Raw genomic sequence first — 6,000 nt, 5'->3', positions numbered from 1 at the left:
GGTTTGAAAGATAGAAGACATGCCCCTGGGGTATTTGCTATTCCATATTTGATACTATAACCTGTAAAAAACAGACAATTAGATCAGGTGTATGTAGGCTGTTAGGAAAAACTGAAAAGGCTCAATGTTTCAAAATACCAACAACAGAGAGTGGTCTTTTTTCCCCCTCCACTGAAAAACAAACAAAATGATTATATAGCACAGAAAAAAAGATAATTTAAAAAGTAAATACAGTATTCAGAAATAAACACTGTAAATAATAAAGTTCTTATAGTAAAAATAAATGTTATACCATATGAATACATTTAAAGTTATCAAAAAAAATGAAAGGGAAATACGTAAATGGTATTTACTAATACATTTTCCTCCCAGAATTTTAAGTAAATGCTTGTTTTAACCATTACAGTTATTTACTCTTAGACCATATTGTACAGTATAGTTTGGAATATACCTGTACATTTATATTGTACTGTGGAGTACAGAAATATATATTTTTATTTCTATTCTAATTATTAATTGTACTTTCTGTATAATTGCAGTTGTTAGAAGCTGAGCACCGTCGCTTGAAGAAGCGTCACTTAATCTTGAGTTACCCAACCTCTCACTCAGGCCCAGGGCGCTGAGGGTTCTGAATTCTTGCATGGGATTTATAAAACACACTCAGTAGCATAAACACGCAATTAAATGTGATTTGAGGGGGCAATGTCTCTGTACTCTTTAGCCCTTGATGCATATGTAATTCTGTATGTGCATTTCTGGGGCGTTTCTGAACAGAAAATTTGGAGTGGATTTTGCAAATGAGATCTATTAAATATTCTGTCTAATTTATTAAAGCTGCCGATAATTGCGGGCATTGTATTTGCATGATTATTTTAAGAACTCTGAAAAGCAGGTGTTAATTTGCCGTGGTCAGACAGTAGGCTATATAAAAGGCAAGGTGACGTGGGAGAAGGAGACATCATTTTCAAAGGGCAAAGATACATTTAATAATATTTTGCAAAGAGCTAATTTTTTTAACCCTTCTGATTAAGCCAGTTTATAAATTACGGTTTATAATACTGCTACCGTATTGTTTTGCAAAGTCCAATTTTCAATACATGTTTCATAGCTTACATGACAAAGCAGAAAGTCTGCAAATAGAGAATATAGAATCCATGTAAAAAAAAAGTTCTTAGAAGCACCTAAAAAGGTCTCCCCACAGTGGCAAAGCAAGGTTCTAACGAGAGCCTTTACTTCTTAGAGTGTAGGCATTACAATAAGAACAGTGGAGGAGATCAAGAAAAGATGGAACGATATTCCAAGGTAGCACAAAAGAAAGTCTCATGTACAATGAGGGCTCATCCTCCACCGTTATTTTAGAAATACCTACAGAATGTATTTTTTGTAATATGGCATTCAATACTGGTTCAATTCCATATTGGGTAAATTTCAGTTTTCGCTTCTGAGCATCCTCATCACCAGGCTGAGGCTTTGTGTGCCTTTCATTTTCTTTTGCAATGTGTAGCCTATGCACGCAGGGTTGACCCAAACCCATTATTTATTGTGAGAGGTGTGTAATTCTCCATTGCTAATTGCAGTGATTGGTATTTAAATTGGTTGATTGCGGAATCGCCTGCTTTACCTAATTAGTCTTATAAAATAGGTCTTTATTTTAACAATGAATGCGGCCGTACGGAACACACGCATTACCTGGCTTTTTGCAGTCGTTTTTTCCCCTTTATAAATTGGGGCCTCGGTCTCGTTAGAGTTGACTGGATTTATTAGCTTGGCTAAAAAAGAAGTGTGTAATGGCTTCACTCTAGGATGGACTTTATGAATTTAAGTTCTAGACAAAAGAATATGAAGGAACCAAATATTATAACTTGATCAACCAACGATCATTTGGGTGCGGTTTTACAATGTTTAGTAAGGAATTTGTGAAAGGAGGGGGAAGGGTGGAATGTTTCAGTACACCATTAGGTTGGGTCAGATGTCCAGGGGCAGTGGGGGGATGGTAGAAGAAGGGCAATGCCTGCTTGCTTGCTAGGTCATAAATTCCAGGCCGAAGTGAACATAACAACCGCAACGGAGGTGGCAATCATGCCCCACAGCTATCCTCTATTGGTTGAATATATGGGTTTAGGGGGTAGGGATGGATGAATTGTTTGCTGTGTGCCAAATCCTGATAGGAGCAGGGAATTTTATGTAGGAACTATATAAACCATGTATGTGCTTTACCCCGGCAGAATACACTAGTTACTGATGAAGTGACTGTTATTCTCCGGAGCGCTCTGTATTTTAATGACCACTGCAATAAAACTTTGATTGTGATTGATTGTCTCTGAACATCTATGCACTTTATTTTGCGACCCTACAAATACAAGTAAATAAAAAAAAAAACCTGTATTATTGTCAAATAAATGATGGTTGTATTGGTGTCTCACAGACAATGTGAACCTATAAGGCTTGCAGTGGATCAGGGAGCTATAGGCAGGCCACAACAGTACATACTGTACGAAACATAGCTCAGTGACAGATCAGCGATTATCAGGCAGGTGAAAGCCGGAGCCACACAAATAAATTCCATATTTTAGTGGTCTCACACACTTTTATTGTTGTTAACTATGAAGAAACAAATATTGTTTTTTAGGCTTTTAAACTGGAAAGACACAACTTTCCCTGGTAGCAATACAATGATATACAGTACCAAGCGCTTATATCAATGCGGAACATCTTATTTAAACTATCTAAACTAAAGAATCTCCAGAACAGAGCTGCCTGAAACCCCTCTGCAAAATACATTTGAAAATGATTGATGTCTTTGTATTAGACTTCTAGCTTGGTTTAAAATAAATGGTGCTCTGTCTTCAAGACATGCCAACAAAGCCACGTAAAATAAATATGCCACATGCAGAATATATACATGTGTAATGTATTCTCAGCAGTCATCTTTACATCTGTTATGATCACTAATTGGCTGAAAAATACCCAGACTATAATAATGAAGCACAAGTACAAGCATATATATATATATAAATTAAGCTTGTCAAGTTATTTATTGTGATTAAGAAAAATGAATGTATCCCTCAACAGTTCTGCCACAAATATGTTCACTCCTCTCTAAATCAGTTTTTTCAATCTCAGAGGTGTTTGAAGCCCAAGTGAAGCACAGCATGACAAGTATCTGGTTAACATCTGTAATAGCAACAATGAAAACTTGCCTTTGTTGCAAAATTAGCACTGTAATACTGCATATTCTTTTACATTTTACAACCCACTGCAACTTGTGCAAACATGTCATTCTGTAAATGTGGAAACATGTAGTTCTATTATATATGTCATCATTAACTTGAAAGCACCCAAACCAAAATATAAGGTAAAATTTAAAAGATAATAAGTAGACAATCCTTTTGGCTATGATCCAGTACATACTGATAGTCCATTGAACTACCATGGTACCATGTAATACTATTGGGCTACCCTTGCTGGTAAGATTATACATAGACAGATTCATTAAATATACTGTATATGTCATACTGTTTTAGAACTAGTGGATTTGATAGTATGTATTGCATTATTGTGTCAAAACAAGCCTCAATGACTACATGGATTTAAATTATTTTATTCATCCATAAAATACATGAAATCTTACAACTGTGAAATTACATTCTTCAGAAAATATGCAGCTTTGATTATGCCCACAGTAAGAATAAAAATGGGATTTTATGGCAAAGTGGTTTGCAGTGTGCAGGAATAACGAGCCAACAACAGTTCAACGGTGAAAAACAAACCTTTATTATTTGCTTTTAAATAATAATACTGGCTATACACACTGATGTGTACAGCCAGTCAAAACCACGGGGTTCAGTCCCAAAATAATAATAACAAGCTCACACTTTAAAGCACCTACACAATCACCAGTCCAACAGTGAGTACTCCGAGTGCAAGTGGTGTTATGAAATACATGAAACAGTGACACAACTGTGCAGTGAAGTCTGGATTTTATGCTGGCTTAACAGCGACAGCTCCCAGATATTTAGCCGTCTACAGTGACAAATAACAGCAGTTACGTTTTTTTTTTATTACTCCTGGACGTTTTGTCCCCCTAACAGAGGAACAGATCACTCGGCCACATTCCCTGATATACCTTCAGTCCCGCCCCCTTCGGTAGCGAGTGAAATCACGTCTCCTCCAATCCATGACTGACACATCACCCACAGCATTAAGGCGATGACTTCTGGTATTGTGGCTCAACCCCCTTTCTGGATGGCTGACTTCCGACTGACCTTGGAATGAACTGCCAAACCATCCAGTCCAGGCACAATGTTCCTGTTATACAGTGCCCTCATAGGTCAGGAGAGACTGTTGTGGCAAGTGGTCGGTGGGAAAAATCCAACCCCAAGGTGGTCCCAAATTGAAAAAGGTTGGGAACCCCTGATCTAAGCGATTGGGATTAGGTCAGTAACTCCTGTAAATAACTACAGTAGGTGCTAATATATTTAAATCAATTCTAAACTGCACAGGAAGCCAACACCAGGTTGATGTGTTCACGGCAGCATTATGGCAAGCTGATAAAACATGTTTTGGGATTCCCAAAAAAAAAAAAGGGGGGCAGTACAATAATCAATCCTAACTCCATCTCCTTTTAACGGCCATTGAAGTTAAAAAGCAAAAACAAATAGCAACAAAAAATAATAAACGATTGTATATATGTTCTTCATACAAATTCACAAGAAAAATCATGGACAATTAATAATTGTATATACATTCACACTAATTCTAGATTCATGACAGTTAGATTACCATATGTATATCATCAAGGAAAAAACTATACATTATATTCTTCTAAAATGGCTGAGAACAAAACTGACTAGAAACAACAATATGTTACCAGGTGACTTCTTGGGAAGGTAGAATTTTCTCACATCCCTATGTTTTTAGCTGCTCAGTATAGCATGTGTTGTAAGCATCTCTTTAAAATTCAGCTTTCTTTTTTTCATGTACATGTATTCTGCTGAGTAAAAAAAAAAAGGATTTATTTCAAAACGTCCAAGTCATCATAAATAAATAAACAACGTAAAAAAGTGCACATTCATCTTTGTCTGCGTCTTAAAATGCATAATTTAACCACCCAGCTGCCCCTTTATTTTGGCAATTCCCATATTAAAAAAACTCATGTTTTTCAGATTTTTCATTCTTAGCCCTCAAATAAGCAATTTGGACAGTTTTCAAAACAATCTTTGCCTGATGTTTTAAAATACACACTCTTTTCAGATGACATGGTATTATGACTCTGCCCCCATTCTGAATGGCTGACTTCCAACTGACCCTGGAATGAAATGCCAAACCATCCAGTCAGGGGAACACTGTTCCTGTTATACAGTGCCCTCACAGGTCGGGAGGGAGATTGTTGACTAGGATTCATTCGCTCTCTGTAACATATGCATACTTATATTTGCAAACCTGTGACATCATAAATGATAAATGTGGGAAAAGAGTATATGTATACATTATTCAAATAACATTTTTTTTTTCCAATGTGTCTGTCTTTATTTTCAATGAACATGACTGTATAACATAGCTTAATCTGCCTACAGTAGATTGCTTTTGTTCTGCTATTCAAGTTAGAGATAGAATGCATATTAATACTTGTGGTACAGAAGCACTAATATGTGTGCTATGTAATATTAGTACAGACAAAATAATATAAAGAATACATATTAAGCAATACAGTTGCAGCTGCTTACAACACAGTTTGTGTAAATTAACTGAGATCTCCTTGAGGAGATATAAACAACAACAATAACGTCAATGTGTATACATTTTATACCATGGCACCTCAGTTATATAAATAAAATATAACACAATAATAATATAAATTGTGATTAACGGTAATTCCTTGCACCAAGTTATCAGGGAGAACTGCCAGACTCTATACAGCGCGGATAGTTTACGTGTTTTCAGGGTATTGGCGCAGCAAAAGTAAATCAGCCAAAAGCACCATTTCACTTTTAATTTGTA

Source organism: Polyodon spathula, chromosome 4 (genome assembly GCF_017654505.1).
Source record: "Polyodon spathula isolate WHYD16114869_AA chromosome 4, ASM1765450v1, whole genome shotgun sequence".
Taxonomy (NCBI): domain Eukaryota; kingdom Metazoa; phylum Chordata; class Actinopteri; order Acipenseriformes; family Polyodontidae; genus Polyodon; species Polyodon spathula.
This window is presented reverse-complemented; position numbering follows the sequence as displayed.